The sequence below is a fragment of the Pan paniscus genome, chromosome 1, assembly GCF_029289425.2.
Source record: "Pan paniscus chromosome 1, NHGRI_mPanPan1-v2.0_pri, whole genome shotgun sequence".
In the NCBI taxonomy this organism is placed as follows: Eukaryota; Metazoa; Chordata; class Mammalia; order Primates; family Hominidae; genus Pan; species Pan paniscus.
Genome location: NC_073249.2, coordinates 29,928,566 through 29,946,700, shown reverse-complemented (window position 1 = coordinate 29,946,700; position 18,135 = coordinate 29,928,566). Strand labels below are relative to the sequence as shown.

The following is an 18,135-nucleotide window of genomic DNA, read 5'->3' as shown; positions in this document are numbered from 1 at the left end:
GTAAGAGTGGATTAAAGGATTAAAGCTGTTATCGCTGTAGTAGGTCAGTTATCTCAGGAGTTCACTCCTTTTTTCTCTCTGTCTCCCATGCTCCCTTGTCTTTCCACTTTCCTTCATGAGATGACACAACAATAAGGCCCCCACCAGATGGCTGAGCAGATGCCAGTGCCATGCCCTTGGACATCCCAGTCTCCAGAACCATAAGCAAAATAAATTTCTTTTCTTTATAAATTACCCAGTCTGTAGTATTCTTTTATAGCAGGAGAAAGCAGACTAAGACAGGACCACCTGAATTGGTCTCTTGCTTTGTCTAAATTATATTTAACCATACAAAAGATGAAATGTGCTAATCTTAAGTGTATATACATTTATACATTCACATAACCGCTATCCAAATAAAGATATGGAATGCTTCCAGCATCTCAGAAGTCAATAACCTCATATTTCAAGGTATCATCAATTGATTTTGCCTGTTCTTGAACTTTTTATAAATGGAATTATACAGTATACACTCTTATTTGTCTGGCTTCTTTCACTTAACATAATGTCTGTGAGATTCATCTATGCGATTTAAAATATCAGTAGTTGGTTATTTTTTAAATTGCAGTATAATTTTCCATCTTCCACAATTATTAGACCTCGTGTTGGTGGACATGTTTCCAGTTTGGAGTTATTATGAAAAATGCAAATGTGATCATTCTTATATATGAGTTTTGAAGAATATATTACTTATTTCTTTTAGGTATCTATCTAAAAATGGAATTATTGGGTCTCTATGTTCAACTTTATAAGAAACTGTCAAACTTTTTTCCAAACTGTACCAATGTACACTCCTGCTATGATACTGTATGAGAATTCCAGTTGTTCAACCGCCTTACCAATATGAGTTACTGTCAGTCCTTCAGTCTTTTTAATTTTAGCCATTCCAATGGGTGTTAATGGTATTTCATTATAGATTTGCTTTGTATTTTTCTAAAGAGTAATGATGTTGAACCTTTTTTCTATGTGTATGGCCCTTTGGATATCCTCTTTTATAAAATTTTTGCTCAGGAGTTTTTTATGCACTTTAAAATTGAGTTATATGCATTTTCTCATTGATTTGTAGAAGATTCTGTATATTCTGGACAGAAGTAGTTTTTAGACGTATGTATTGTAACTGTCTTCTTGCATGCTGTGGCTTGCCTTTTTTCTTAATGGTATTTTTACATTAATGGAATTGTTTAAATATAAGGAAGCCAGGCATGAGGGCTCACACCTGTTATCCCAGCACTTTGGGAGGCAGAGATGGGTGGATCACCTGAGGTCAGGAGTTCGAGACCAGCCTGGCCAACATGGTGAAACCCTGTCTCTACTAAAAGTACAAAAATTAGCCAGGTATGGTGGTAGGCATGCCTGAAGTCCCAGCTACTCAGGATGCTGAGGCAGGAAAACCACTTGAACCCAGGAGGCAGAGGTTTCAGTGAACCTAGATCATGCCATTGCACTCCAGCCTAGGTGACAGAGCAAGACCATCTAAAATAAATAAATAAATAAATATCTCCATGTTCCCGATCTTTTCATTTATGATTAGTGCCTATTTAAGAAATATTTACTTACCCTCAAATTCATGAAGATACTCTTCTATATTTTCATCTAAAGCCTTTATTTAAAAAAATTTTTTATATTTAGATTTACAAGCCATTGCACATTAATTTTTGTGTATGATGTGAGACAGGTGTCACTAGCATCACTTTGATTGAAAAGGCCACTTTCTCCACTAAATTGCAGTACCAGTGTTGCTGAAAATCAACTGACTATTTATGTGTGGGCCTTTTTCTGGACTCTCTATACTATTCAATTTACCTACTTGTCTAGCCTTGCACTAATACCACACTCCCTTAATTACTGTTTTTACTATGAATCTTAAAATCTTATTAAGTGTTGCCATTTCATCTTTTTTTTTTTCAAAATTGTCTTGGCAATTCTACGACTTTTATATTTCCATATACACTTTAGAAAAAGCTTGTCAATTTCCACAAAGAAAAATTTATTGGTATTTGATCAGGATTGCATTGAATCTACAGTTCAGTTAGGGTAAACTTGAGATCTTAACAAAACTGAATTCCTAATCCATAAATATGGCATATTTTTCTATTAATCTCCAATTACTTTAGACACATTGATTTTCTCTTAGCAATATTGTATATTTTTAAGTCTTGCAAAATTTGTATTAAGTTTCTTTCTAGATATTTGATAATTTTACAGCTATTGTAAGTGGTAATTTAAATTTCTTTCTGTTTCCATTTATTTACCTCTAGTGCATAGAAATACTTGAATTTTTATATATTGACCTTGCAGTCAGGGTTCTGGCAAGCTTCACTCATTATTCCTAGTGGCTTTTTTGGCAGTTTAAAAATTGTCTACATTTCTAATCACTTCATCTGTGAATCTTTTTCTGTCTCTTTTGCTTATTTACTGGGTGATTTCCTTAGCTTTATTTTCCATGAACTTTTAGCTTTTGTTTTTAACTTTGGGACCCTATCACTTCTCTTTGAAAGCTCTTCGATTTTTTTTTTTTTTTTAGAACATCTTGCTCTTGTTTTGTGAATGCAATGAAACCTCAAATTAATCAAGTTACATTATTCTTATGTTGCTTTTTCTGATTTTGCCTCTATAATTTTTATGTATTTTTTAAAAATCTCTTTCATGCCATTTTTTTAATATACCTAGTAATCCTTACTTGTTTATTTATATTTAAGAAATAACTGCTCAGCTAATAAGGATCTCCTCTGCTGCTATGTCTCTTTTCCCTTCAGTCTCTCTTTTGGATGAGAATATTCCTGGCTGCCAGCAGGAGACAGAGCAGAACATGTCAGCTGGTCAGCTTTCCTCTGCTTCAGTGAAGAAGGCAAAGCTCTCAGACTGTTGCCCTTTCTTCTATAAGAATGTGATGAGAAGGACTTAAACCTGTGATGCCAACATCTACACTAGGCATATTTCAAATATCTCATTCAATTTCCTTAGCAATGGCAGCCTCGCTGCCTGTGCCAGGTAGGGGAGATTGGGAGCAACTATTCCTTATGAATACTCCTTTAGGGAATCCTCTTGTGTTTTCCTTATTTCTAACAGTTTGATCTCTCAAACATATGTACGGCCATTTCTCTGAAGCTCCCTTGTAGCATATTCTGAGCAGTGGCTCTCATGCACTGTCTTCCCTCAACATGCTCTACTTAATGTGCTTTCATAGGTATGTTTATTACCTGCTGGTCTCTAACCTCCTTATCTATCTTACTTGCTTTGCTTTTTGTGTCTATTGTTATATAAATACTAGTATATGTTTTTGTGTGTGCCTGTGTGAACACACACAAGTATATATATGCATATATAGTACATATTTTATATGTGTAAAAGTATATATGAGGAATATATACAATATACAGATTTTTATATATGTGTGTCTATGTACGTGTGTATATATATGTATATATGTGTAATATTTTTTATTGGCTACTGGAGAAGAACAAAAGGGTAACATAAATCTGCTATCTTGAAGCAGAGTCCTGAATTTTTTTTTTTTTGCATGGTACACAGTCAAACTACAAGTTTACTCTTCTTAACATTGGAATCCTGTTGCTTTAAAATAATTATTATTGAGGTTTATCATTGTTGTTAGACAATTCTACATGGATCTCATGTTTATGCACAAGGATATTTGTCTAATGAAGAGCCTTGGAAAATAGAGATAGTCTTCTTCTGGAGAAATATACAGATTTGTTTGCTGTCCAAGATAATAAAGAGAATGCTTATCACCAGGGCAAAAGTTAGGAAGATTTACTAGCCACCTATTATAAAAGACTGGGATTTTCTAAGCTCAGTCCCTCAAGCTAATCTTCAAGTGGACAGCATCTCCCTGGACTGTTCTGCATCTCTCAGGGGGACTTCAGGGGCAAGGGGAATCACACAAATATGAAACTATCTGCTGTGTCATGTGTAATAAAGTTCTTTGTCTCTGATCCGAGAAACTTGTGTCTTCTACCAGAATTTATGATATTTACCTCAGGCTAACTAGTTAGTTTGCAAACAGAGTGCAATTTAAGGAGTACATATTGTATACAGGACAGAATATAGAAGGTGGAATTAGTGGTTTCAACTTGTATTATACTAAATCTTGGTATCTTGGCTAGTCTCAAAGATACCAAGATTTAGTATAAAACAAGTTGAAACCACTAATTCCACATTCTAAACTTTGGTTGCTATCATTTTGTTTGATCTTGAGAAGTTATTGTAACCTTGACATTCACATTCAATCTCTTTTACAGTCATTTTAGAGGGTCTCTAGAGAAATTAGAACTAAACAGATATATTCAACCTACCATTATTAACTGAAGTCCTACATAAATGCTGTAAAGTTTACATCTTAAACTACAAAACATTGAAATAGAATCTGTTAAAAATATTATTATTTCAAGCCATGGAAGCTGAAGATGTGTGCAGAGAAAGACTTTTTTTTTAACTATACATTTTTCACACTTCTGTGAAGCTTCAATGTTCTTGTCACTTACTGACATTACTTTAGTCTGTACATTGTTGCTTAAACTCATACAAACTAGTTTAAAATGATAATATTTAAGGAAAAAAATTTGAAAGCATAGGAACAAAAACCAAAAAACTAAATATGTTAAAAGTGGTTTTGTCTGAGTGAAGGAAATAACTTGGGGTGATATTTTCCTATAGTTTTCCAAATTTTTCTATATGCATAGTTTTCAATCATAAAATGTTACAAATTTAATTTTAAGAGTGGGATAGTAAAGAAGAGACAATTATAAAAAATCAACCTGAGATCAAAAACTCAACTAAGCCAATGTCTAGGGAATATAAAATGGTTAATTCAGGCAAAGACCAATACCCTGCACCATCTTGCCCTCTAACACTTAAATGAAAGTTTGTGTTTGCAATATTGACATGAAGGCTCTAAAAATCCTCAAAGAAAGATATAGCTATGCTTGCAACATGGGAATTTGCTAAGGGCATTTTGTAAGGATTATTTTAAAAGTGTTGAAATAATGATTTTCTGACTAACCTACAATTAACCACAACATTAAGTTAACCCAAATGTTGCAGTTCCTTCAAAGTTCTGCATAATTACAATCTTCCCACTGTTTCATACTTACCTCCCTAGGATTTTTTTCCTAGGGAGTTATTCTATATATTAAACAACCAAACACAGCCCAGGCATTCAAAGCTGAACTTCTTTCCATAATTAAAAAAGTACTTTAAAAAGCCAACTTCTTTCTGTACTTAAAATAACACTATCAGATCTGGCTACATGGGAATCCGGCAGAGGACATTACTGTGGCCCCAGGAGGTACATTTTTCTTTCTATCATTTTGGAATTCTGATTTTTTAAATTTTAAATTAATTTACTGCTTCAAAAGCACCAGTGATATTCTTGTATATCTCTGTCCCAATCAAAATCTTAATATGTGAATAGCACTATGCAAGACACAACAGAAGACATACAGAAGAAAACAAATTCTATCTTTAAGAAGCTTACCATTCAGAAGGAGAAACCAGATGAAAATACAGCAAACCATTAAAAATAAAGCATGCTGAAGGCCGGGCGCTGTGGCTCACGCCTGTAATCCCAGCACTTTGGGAGGCTGAGGTGGGAGGATCACGAGGTCAGAAGATCGAGGTCATCCTGGCTAACATGGTGAAACCCTGTCTCTACTAAAAATACAAAAAATTAGCCAGGCGTGGTGGCACGTGCCTGTAATCCCAGCTACTTGGGAGGCTGAGGCAGGAGAATCTCTTGAACCCAGGAGGCAGAGGTTGCATTCAGCTGAGATGGCGCCACTGCACTCCAGCCTGAGGGACAGAGCAAGACTCCGTCTCCAAAAAAAAAAGCAAAAAAAAAAAAGCACGCTAATGAATTGCAATAGGACCCTCACACAGGAGGGGGAACTGTGTGGGATGGCAGAGTATAAATGCCCAGGGGAATCAGAATATACAGTCAGGAATTTGAACTATACCCAGCTTTTTGTGCGATGGTGATAAAGGCTCCAGCTTGAGACTAAAAGAGATTCAGATGTGTCTAGGGACATCTGGCAAAAAAAGCAGTGTCAGCCCCCAGAATCTTGTCTGTATAAAGACTGAGAAATTTTCTGGAAGAGGACTGGTCCTGAGAGAGGAATGATCCAGGAAAGATTAGGTTGACTCAGTAAAAAAGTTTGTGTCATGGGATGAGGAAGATAATTCCGAACACAGCAAGTCTGAGATTCATCCCTACCTTAACTCCAGTTCAGCTGAGTCTGAGTATGATGGGAAGCAGAGAGTTCTAAGTAAATGCTGAAGTGGTTTTACTTTGTGACATGAGCAACTCTGCATTGGAATTCCCTCTAGCAGAACTTAACAGAAAGAAAAAGTCTCCCCTGACCACTTTTCCATAGGGTATAAATCATCACACAGCTTTGGTGCCCTGAAGTCACAGCATGGTGCCTGGCAGAGCTGGCACTGTGTCTGCCATGCCTTGCCAACTGCCTGAGGGTGGTCAGTCAGGAGAAAATGCCATGCCTTACGGATCAGTCACAGAGACAAGATACTTGACAATGGAATAGAGGCAGCATCTGGAGCAGGCTTTTAAACCCAGCACAGCGTTAGCAGCAGCCACGGAGAGAATGCTGAACCAGTCAAATGTCAAGCCTGGAATAGCAGAAATGTACCAGCCATGCCCAGTAGAGCAGCAACAACCCCAACTTAGAAACAGCTGTGTCCCACAACATAAGCTCCAACTTATCTGTGGCCATATGAGAATGTAGGGAAAAACCGTCCGTAGGGTAAAAACTTCCAGGGGTTGAGGGGACCTGTGTCAGCGTAAGAGGACATGTAATAGTGACATTGGAGTCTTTAATGTTAGCATGCCTCACAGATATCTGCAGGAAGGAGAGATCTTGAGAAATCTGGGCTATACAATTAGTCATTTCTCAATGCAAGTATAGGAAAGACAGCCTTTAGCTTTGGTGTTCAATATTAGGTTTATAACAAAGCCAAAAATAACATTAGGCATGTGTACAGAAATAGTGTCTTTATGCCTCATGTTGATTATCTGTTATATAAGGAGCCTTAGAGAATCACAATACTAAGATGCTACAATGATAGAACTCAAGTAGACCAGCCCTCTGATGTTCAAATATGAGAGTGAGACTCAGAAGAAAGAAAGCCAAGCACTGACTGGTGGTGGAACAGGAAGAAGAACAGAAATCTTCTGACTTTCAGCCCAGGGATCTTTGCATGACACTATAAGGACTCAGGGAGACCTAAGGAGAAACAATAAGCCTGACCATTTGATTCTAGAAAGTGTTAGCAAATCACTTATCTTCAGCCATTCTGTACAAATAAAAACAAAGTGGTGAATTTGTGCAAGAATGGTTAAGATGCTCTTTCCTGGAATGTGAATGTGTTTATATATACATTTCTATTAATTTGGAAATGTAAATGCCAGGATTGATTTCTGGAATAATGCCTTAAAAATTAGAAACACCATTAGAATTAGATTCAGAACTGAAAAAGTTTGCACAACTTTTTGTTTTCTCTGAGGAATGGATGAAGAAAACATTGAGGGGGGAAGTGAAGAACGGAGGCACGCAAGCAAAAACAAGAACCAGAATGAGGAACGAAAATAGAAGAGGAAGTAAGTAGAGGAGAAAGAGCCACATGAGAAGCCTGGAGTGTCTACGTGAATGAGGTGGATGGGTAGAACTCCATTCAGAGGACACTGAACATGAAGTTCATCCGTTTTAACTGGTGTGATTTACTTGACATAAGTGACAGCCCGAAACAGAAATAATAATCATCTGTCAAACAATTTGTTTGACTGTTTCTTGACTGTCCTGCATGTTGTTTTCTTTTTTTAACCTAACCTGCCTGTTTCCTTGACCAGTCAAGTCAAAACATACAACCCAATGTGTACATGTTAACACAGGCTCTCTCTTGAGTTAATGGCTCAGAAGTCTGAGTCATTGCCCTGAGAACCCCAGATTCTAACTATTCTCTTCTTCTAAATTAGAATGGGATGGCCTCTGTTTATATTTTCGTTAAATAGAACCACATGATTGCAACCTTGCCGCTGGGGGTTGTTAGCAGAGAATTTATTAGCCTGAGCCAGTATCCTTGACTGCAGGGCTGCTTTGGTTGCTGGAGTACACCCTTGATTTGCTATTTTTCCTCAAGAGTTACACTTTAGTGGGTTTCTCCTAGGGGCCTGTGTCTGTATATTGAAGGAGAAAAGAAAAATGAGTATGTCCTTTACATGATCCAGCTGTCTCTGCTACTCCAACCCTCTCTGCTATATTATCAGAGCTTTCCACGTGAAGTCTGAAGTCCCCACAAAGGAAAAGTAAAAGATTCGCTTTCACTTATCCTGTGAAAATATAATGGACATATTCCTGGGAAGTGGCAGTGGCTTACTAGGTCTCTGGTCCTTTTTCACATGTAATAATCAAGTTAGAAATTTTCTTAAGATGTCTTCCTTTTACTTAAAAGGTTGTCTCCTCTGAACTCTCATATACCCTTTGAGGCCCAGACTAGATGCCACCACCTCCATGATGTTCTCCTTGATTCTTCCCACCCCATCTGAAAATCCACACTTTTTGGATTTGTGTTTCCCTTCTCTGTGTCCTTAGACTCCACTTCTCCATTCCCTGCTTTGTATCATGCTGATGTCATCTACAAATGTGTCAGCTCCCTGATGCTGGTAATTATGTTTTAACCATCATCATGTTTCTAATAGAGTAATGAATGTTAACTCAAAATGAACGGGCAGAAGGCTAATAGGAAAAGCCTGAGGATGAGGCAAGGGGAAAGGAGGGAGGGGTTATTGGTAGCTGAAAAGAATGTAGAGGGAGAAAGAGGAAAAGACAAGATTGTTTGGTATTACCATGGAAGAGGGTACAGGGTGGTGGGAGGAGCTTGCAGGATAAGACAAGGGGAAGCTCAGAAGGAGGATCACTAAGATGAAGACAGAACAGAAAGTGGTCAGAAGTCAGTGAAGGGCTGCAGTTGGAGTAAATGCTGCCATAATGGTGTGGACAGTAGTTCCTTCCTTGTGGGAAGGGGAGGAAGGTGAGGAGGGCAGGGAAGAGCAATCATCTCATCCCAGGCTACCTCTCCTTCCCATTTCTTCCAGAAGTATGCCTTGTTCCCCAGGCTTACCAGCCTCTGTGACACCTCGTTATTCTGTCACCAGTCCTCATGCAGAGGTTTAAGCCTATTCTTCTCTCCATAGCTCCAGCACCAGAGGAATTCTGAGATTAAATTCCCTGAGTCTGCTCCGTCTTTCAGGTGTAAATAAAACATGATTGTCCTTAGATTACAGAAGTGTACAGTTAACATGTATGTATGGTCTTCTTTTTCATCTATGTTTATATATATATATATATATATACACACACACACACACGTACATACGTACATACAGGGGTGAGATTTTTGACTTTCTATATCACTTCTCTTATAATCAGTTAATCAAATTCATTATGAAACCTCAGAAAGGATGTTGAGTCTTCAATAACACTAGGAAGGAAGATATGCTCTTCAGAAGCAAGAAGTGTTGACAGTGTAAACGACAGGCCAATCCCTGGAGTCCTAGGAAGAAAATAAAAAGATAATAAAGAGCAGCCTGCACCAAGAAATTGTCTTTGAGGGTTTATATAGAATAAAAGATCTTCCCGTCCTAAAGGAGCCATCCTTTGATCCCACCCCTCAGTAGTCTCTGTTCTTACTGCTTCATTGCCTCCTAACCTCCCAACCACTTTCCCAAAATGGGAACCACAACATGGAATTTGGATTGTGAGTAGTCCCTGATCCTCTTGCTGACAAGGTTTAGGAAGGAAACAGAGGGAGGATCTGTGATTCTGTTCTTTCAGTAGAAGGTGAAAGTCGTTTTTTAAGATATTTCATAGGCATTATCTTATCTGAGCCTTGCAACAATAACCTAGTGAAAACAAAAAGCAACTTTTATAATCTGCCCTTCTCCATTCAGTTAAAGAAACTCAGAGCTAAAAAGAGTTCTGAGAATTTTCTAAAATCACTCAACTAGTGAGGAACCAGCCTGGCCTTCTACTACAAAAGGTAATGATGCTTTCACCACCTCTTCCTACTTCTTGGTTCACTGATGATGGTTCTATGCTATTAAGATGGAAACTATTTATTGGGTACATTATGGGTCCAACAGGCTTTTGTGAACTGGGCTGACCTGGGGAAGTAACCATCAAACATGACTTTGTTTCATCGGAAAAATTTGTTCTGGGTTCTAAACAGCTGATTTACATACAATATTTTAGTACATAGCTCATTTTAAATTGAGGACTGCCTGTACTAAGCTTCTAACTTCTAAGGATAGAAAGATAGTCCCTTTTATTTTTCCTGTTCTGCTTTTGGAAACTACCAACAAGGGTGCCAATTAGCACCAGATGGGACAGGGACTGTGTGATGTGGAACTCCGACCACTGGGAACTGGAACAAGTCCACTAATGTATTAAGCAATCGAAGAGCCAGAAGTTGGGCAGGCTTCAAATTTGGCACAATGTAAAGTTCGGATCTGTAAAGGCCCAGCTTTATACACAGAATCTGTCCCTTCTCGACTCACTGCCTATGAAGACTAGCAAGGGGAATGGGAATTTAGAACTCTAATACCTTCAAGCCTGTAGACTTTTATTTGCATATTGCCTTTCACTCTGTATCTTTTCTCCATTTTGAACTTGAGTAAATCTTTATGGAATAATTAAGAGGAGGTGTAAATGCTTGTTTATCTTGGAAACCTGGATTTTAAGTCTATAATTCTTACTTAGCTGCCTTTACTTTCTGGATATCTTGATTTTTTAAATAATAACTTTGCATACGTCCAAAGTCAAAATTAAGAGTAGAAATGAAACATCAGGTTAACTCAAACTCAAAGGTAATTGAGATTTAAATGGTATGTGTTTACTAAAAACATAGATAAGTGAAGCAAAATGGGAATTTCTATCGATATTATTCAGATAAATGTCTATTTTCTTCTCGTTTAGCCAGCCACGTGCCTTCAATGCAAGTTTAGCTTGCTGAGTTTTGTCACTTACCACTCATGCTGTAATACATTAGCTTTCCCAGGCAGTGATCTAAATCACCTTGAAGACTGTTGAACACAAGATAAATTGAACGCAATTTTGCCTCAGCTTCATACAGCCTGTATTTAATAGAAATGAAGTTAGGTTTTGCCTATAAAATGAGTGTCTTAGATCTGAGCACTACTTTCCAAATTTTTTTTTATTATGGCACATAAGGAAAATGATATTGTTTAGTAGTGCTCACTGGTCTAAAGAGATAGATAAGGTAGCTCATGGCTAGGGAAAAGTGACTGAGGGCTCGAGGTACCCCAGATTCTGCCCAGCCAAAGTAGGGCTGGGGGATCAATACCTTGACACACCTGGATTAGTAGCACAATGTGTTCACATCTACCACTGGGAACACCAGATTGGAAGCTCTGTAGTAAAAGATATTTAAGGACTATTTGGAGATTCTATGACTTCTTTATAGTATAATTTACTGGGACTTGACCACCGATGTGTGATTTGGGTATTATGGTTCAAAACTTTCTAAATCATAAACTGATCCCAGAATGTTTGATGCTTGGTTAACAGCATGGAAAGGCCCCTAATGCTGGGATGATCAACTGTCCCAATTTGACCAAGAATGAGGGGTTTCCCATGACATGAGACTGTCAGTGCTAAAACCAGGGCAGTCCTGTATAAACCAGGGCAGTTATCTCCTACCTACACTGTATTAAAATCCTTTATTAAGGAAACAAAGAAAAGAGAATCCAGGGTTTCTGCTTTCAGGGCTTGATGTTTGTTGTAGTCTTTCTTCCCCGGCCATTGGAACCAGAGGCAGCACCCCTGTGAATTGGTCATAGAGTCCAGGTCATCTATGGTTTAAAAAGCAGAAGGCTATGATTTTTCTTATAAAATGTTTTCCTTTGTAGAGTTGTTTTTGCCAGTTCCAAGAGGAAATAGTGGGCTGAAATCAAGAGGCATGACTGGATGACTAGTACTAAGCAAATGATTCGTGCAAAGATTTCACTGGAAACATTCAGACTCATAACAATAGTAGTTCTGACATGACTACCTCTTGCCTGAGAAACTCATAAACATGGCCTCTAGGCTATACTTTTTTTTTCAGCAGCTGCTGGTTCTTTAATTTAATTATAAGTTACAAGTAAGCTTCTTAAAGAGGCCATGTGTGTACCAAACAGTGTTCAGAGGACACTCTGTTCACAAATTTTATGACAGTCAGCACTGTTGGAATTACATGTTCTAATATGAGATGGGTGGACTGGTGTGGGAGAAATAAGAGCCACCATTCTCCTCCTCCCCCACCCAGACTTAAACCAAAATTGTTTTTGAGGTTCAAAAATATTCACATGACAGCTTTCTATGTTTGGCTGGGGCAGACTAAACTGCAATGCCAAGAAAATGGTTCCTTCTATCTTTAATTCTAATACAGATGCCACAGGACCTGAGAGGTGCTTCAGTGCTGGGTCCTCGCTCTCACACAGAGCTCCTGTTTCATTATGAACATTTATTATGCACTTACTTATGTGCACAGAACTAGGCTTTGCACTGAATGAGAAATGCGTAAGGTAACAATCTTTGCCCTCAATGTACACACCATGTCTTGAGGGAAAAGCCATCAAAGCAAGTAAGTAATTTTTACACAAAGCAGAATAAAAGAATAGAAATGTAAAAACATAAAAAAGGAAGAAATGGCATGTGAGCTGGTGGTATTTGGCAGGGTTCGCCATGTCAGTGAAAGGGGTGAAATTTGAAGCTCTAGAAACACACAACAGGAAGTTTTTTTCTCTTGCCATTACCCACCAAGACTAACATACTCTTGCCTCTCTGAGATCCATGTCACACAGAAGCCTCTTTTCTGAATGAACGTTGACTTTGAAGTCAGACAGATTTGAGTTTGAATTCCACCTTGTCAGGCATGAACTGTGTGACTCTGGGAAAATTAGTGTCTCTAAATTGATTTTCTACGTTATAAAAGAGAATAACCAAAACCAGCTTTATAAATGTAGAAGAGGTAAGATATGTAAAATTACCTCATACAGATCTTCTACAAATTGGGCAATTCATGAGAGAGAGGGAGAACTATGTATAGTGGGAAGACTTGTACTGTACTCTCTCATGGTGTATAATAGCCCCCAGCTCTTTCATTATTAGAGAAACCAACAATACATTTTAAACTTACGGTAAATTAGATTCATTAGAATCTCAGATTCTAAGAATGAAATCCTTAGACTTGAATTAGACTCATTGTTTTCATATTAATGTCTTTTTCTACAGGAGATGGTGGAGTTAAAGATGCATGAAGGAAGGAAGGGAGAAGATGTGTAAGTATGTGGACAGCCAAAACCTGACAAAAAAGAATGAATATAGTTCAGAAGAAAATGCATGTTTCATGTCCTATCTTCCAGTAAAAACTAGTACATATTTATCTTTTACATGTGTTTTATTATATCTTTGGTTACTGATATTTGGTCAAATGTAAACAAAACACTCATTGGATATACCAAGCATCACTTACAATGATGCAGCTTTATTCTTGTGGAGAAATTGTTGGAGGGAATTGCAATATGGTTTTGCAATGTGTGTAACATTTTGGCACATACTAGTGATAATTTTCAATGATTTTTCCCCTTCATGAATATATTCCAGATATTAATTTGAGACTCTAATATGAGGAGACAAACTTAGGTAACCCAGTGGTTCAGGGTTAGCAGGTTGGATGTGATTATCTCCAAAAGTCAACTCCCCTCTCCCGCCTCCTTTAGCCATCTTTTCCACTGCTTATTTCTTCTTACCATTAGTAATATTTTTTCCCTAATACCTATTTCAGCTTTTCTTCCTCAATTACTAGCTGTCTTCAGTAAAGAAAAAAACCACACTCCCTTTTAAACTACAAAGATAGCATCTTTCCCCCCTTTTAGACTCAAATAAGAAGAGGAGCCGTACAAGGGGTAGAGCTTGGTAGATGACAGAAGAGGTGCAGAGGAAGAAAAGAGAAAGGCAAGCATGGTCTCTGTTTCCCTCCTTTTCTTGGCCCACATACTATTTTCTCCTCCAAGTTCCTGACTAATTACAAATTCACTGTGGGAGGCTGTTGTGCTTTCCACCTGGTTTCCATTGCACAGGAAGGAGATCAGTGCCCAAAACACATTTCAGTGCATGACATGGAAATGCCAAGAGTTGAGATACCCTACTGAGCAATATTGATAGATAAGCAACAAGTCACAGCTCTATCAAGTCATTTTTAAAAAAATATCTACATCAATTTCCTTTTGCTAGATGAGTCAAATGCTCACAACTCTAGTTCTGTCATACTTGGCAGAGTAACACTACATGTTTTTTTTTCTGGTTAAGAATTCTGCGATCTTCAGCAAATTTGTTTGTTCTATCACTGGCTCCATTTCTTTGGGATTTTTCTCAAAATTATCACAATGTTCACTGACCTCAGTTTCAATGTTGGGTACAATAGGTCTATTAGTTTTATCCAATGATAAAATTTCTTTTTAAAAACTTCTGGGAAATTAACTACTGAATACATCAAATGTGTGGAGAAGGTAACCTACATCCATTCATTCATTTGTTTATTCATTTAGACAACAATATTTAGTTAGCTCCTGCTATGTAACGAGCACTGTATGGGCAGTGGGGATACAGCAATGAGGAAAAAGAAAAAAAATGAAAAGACAAAATCCTCTGTATCATGAGTTTTACGATAAATATTCTGTGATGAGAGAGACAAAATACATAACATAATAAACAATTGTATTACATAATATTTCAGAGAACAATACTTAGGATAACAGAGATGAAAGGTGCTGGATGACAAGAGTATGATTTTATACAGGATGACCATGGGTATCTGAGAAGGTGATATTGAGGAAAGAATTAAAAGAGGTTAAAGAGCAAACCAAACGGATAGAAAGGAATACTACTACAGGCAAAGACCCTGAAGTGGAACATGGTTATGAGATGATACCAGGTGCACTGGCTGACCATATTATCTTGGGCTGTATAGAGTCAGAAACACATGATTTTACCACAGCACTTGAAAATCAAGCTAATAAAACATGTTCAAATAAAATATTACTCTATTTCCTTCGTGTTAGGCTCAGAAAAATTTTATGCTAAGTGAGATCAGCGTTCCCTCCTTTCAGACTTATCCGTTGATACTACAAAACACTGTAAACAATATAAATACAGAGCAAGTGTTATCAATGTTCAAAAACATGAATGTTGTTTTCCATTGTAATATAATGAATACACACTGAGTTGTTTGCTTTTGGAAAAAAGTAAATGTTGGAATACATTCTATAAACATGGTTTAAGTTATGTTATAAAGTTACACTTTATAGGCAGTTTTACTGGTCTTATAGCCATCAGCCAAAAGTCTCAGGTGCTTAGGTCGGTGGAAAAATAAGCTACTGTCTGTAGAGTTTTCAATAAAACAGTCAAAAAAGAGGTTGATGTTAAAGAAAAACTAACATAGAAACTAATATTATTTTAGAGATCCATTTTTTTCTGTTTTACTTTATATTATTCACATTAAAATACTTTATAGGTTTATTTCTCTCAGAGGATTTAGGTTTTTTCCAAAACGTCAACTCAGTCTTCAAAGTTGGGTTTAAATTAAGATTGAGAAAAATATTTTTTAAACTCTTGTAATTTCTAATTATTTTTAATCATGTCTTTGACATTTTGCTTATCTATATTTAAAAAAAAAACTCAATTCATCCACCTAACAAAAAACTGCTTGTACCCAAAAACTATTGAAATAAAATTTTCTTAAAAAATCTCAAAAAAGACGTTAACGATAGCAGAAAGGGACTCTTGAATCACCAACAGAAGGAAAACTTTCATTTTCAAAGGAGGCTACAAGTAAAACTGATATAGTCATCTTTTTCCAAAACATAGTAGGAGAATAAATTGCAAATAATTAAATTGGGTTTCTAGGCTGAATGATAACTTTTGAGAGCTGACATCTGATCACTGAGCTCACCTATTCAAATAAACGTAGTATTAGTTGGTCTGTTTTTCTTTCATTATATTTAAAGCTAGGAAAATCTAGATGGAATAACCAGTCTCTCTCACTGACAACTTTGTATTTTTCTGCTGCAAAGGAGCTCAATTTTCTTTACTCATTTTTTCTGTGTTTAAACAAACTCTAAATAAGCTTTATATTTTGAAACATTTATGTACACACAGCCTTATACACCTAACCCAAAAGAAGATAAAGTTAAATTTTAGTAACCTGAAGTTCTTCACTGAAGCCAACATGGAATGCCTCCTTCTTCTCCCACAGCAATGTCACAAGGAGAATGACAGCCTCCACACAATCTGTCCCGAAAGTCTTCTCATCCCTCCATTTCATGAGCCTTACTCCTCTAAGTACCATGTTCTTACAGTTTCACAAGGGAGCTGGCTCATTTGCTGAAGGAAATCTACACAAGCATGACATTAGCATGTCACTTTTAACACGATAATCCTCACTAGGGTTTCTCTGGGACAATTACCAAAATGTTCTCCGAGAATAAAGCAGGAAGTTCATGAGAGCAGATTGGAGAGTGTGATGACTGAACCAGTAAAATCATGCTAGAGAAAGAGGACCAAAGAGAAAAGTGCACATCAACAGCAAACACTCTCATTCACTTAGACCAATCATCATGGAGGCTGAAGGACTTTCTGGGTTTGGTCTCAAGGAAGACTGGAGAAATTAAGGCTGGTAGGCTACTTAGGTAACTAGATACAAACTTGTAAAAATGTTAAACCAAAAAAAAAAAAAAAAAAAAAAAAGAGTCTTCCTCCACCACAACCCCAGGCCACATTCACAGAAATAACTACTGTTCACTATAACAGTAGCTACATTTATAGAATATTGGTATTCTATGCCTATACAAAGAGGACATGTGTTTGTGTGTGTAAAACATACAAGATATGTAAATAAATATATATAATTCATGTATATGGGTTCCTATATATTCATCTGCTATCTATCATCTATCTATCTATCTATCTATATCTATCTATCTATCTATCTATCTATCTATCTATCTATAGATGTGAAGTATACCCATACTACCCATTGCTGGTATTATTCTGAAATGACTATCTCAGAGTTTGTACACATTCTTCTGTGAATTTTCTGTATTGCACTGGAAGGATTGATGGAGAGGGAAAAGGTATCTAAGATAAGGAGCAAATACAGAATTGGGTTTTTCTCCCTTGGGAAGGGGCTGAAGAAATTAATATTGAGAAAATTTCAGAGGATATGATTTCTTAAGAGATAGAAAGTAAAAGCATATATCGGGGGAGAGGAGCAAAACTAATATCTGTGGCTTAGAAATGAAATTGTGGCCTTTGCTGATCTCTGTACTGCTCAGGATGCAGGCACATCACCAAAGACAAGAGATCCAGACTTCCAGGAGTGAAACAACAGAAAACAACCAGTGGCTCACCGTGACACTGGAAATGGCTGTGAAGAACGCAGAATGCTGAGAGTCAACTGTCCAGTGGATGAACATGAGAAAGAACTAAGACAACCCCTCGATTTCCTAAATATGCCAAAGGAAAGCCTCCCTTGGGGAATGGCTGATGCTTGGAATATAGATGGCATGTATAATTATTTAGTTTACAAACTGGGGTCAGTTTGACATTATATGATAAGCTGTAAGGAGAAGAAATCTTCTTACCTCTCTACATTCCTAATTTGGCTGCAAATGTGGTGTGCTACAGGCAAGTCACATTGGCACATGAGAGCAGACTGTTAAATTCTCAGAAATTTTGTAAACCGGTTGTTAAACACAGGCATCATTAAAAATTAAAGTATATAAACTTTCAAATAAATAAATTTTATCAAAAACAAAAATATATTTTTCAAAACTCAACACTTCCTAATTATTATCATTTTACTATCATCTATGCTCTTGAAGTTATATTTTTATCTATTCTACGGGCATAATGGAAACAATATGTCCAGCTCACTTTCCAACTTTTCCCTTAGTTGCATCACACTGGTAGCTTGAGATCAGCTAAGGTAGAGGTATTCATATCACAA

The 18,135-nt window shown here is 37.0% G+C and overlaps 1 protein-coding gene across 1 annotated transcript in view; it reads left to right on the top strand.

Moving 5' to 3' along the window:
• LYPLAL1 (lysophospholipase like 1) overlaps positions 1 to 17,928 on the top strand; it is a 302,495-nt gene extending 284,567 nt beyond the window's left edge. Inside the window, exons 10-11 of the transcript XR_008624371.2 lie at positions 13,362 to 13,408; positions 17,462 to 17,928. The gene's annotated coding sequence lies outside the window, so the exon portion shown is untranslated. The remainder of the gene's footprint in view (positions 1 to 13,361; positions 13,409 to 17,461) is intronic.
• Positions 17,929 to 18,135: the final 207 nt, after the last annotated feature.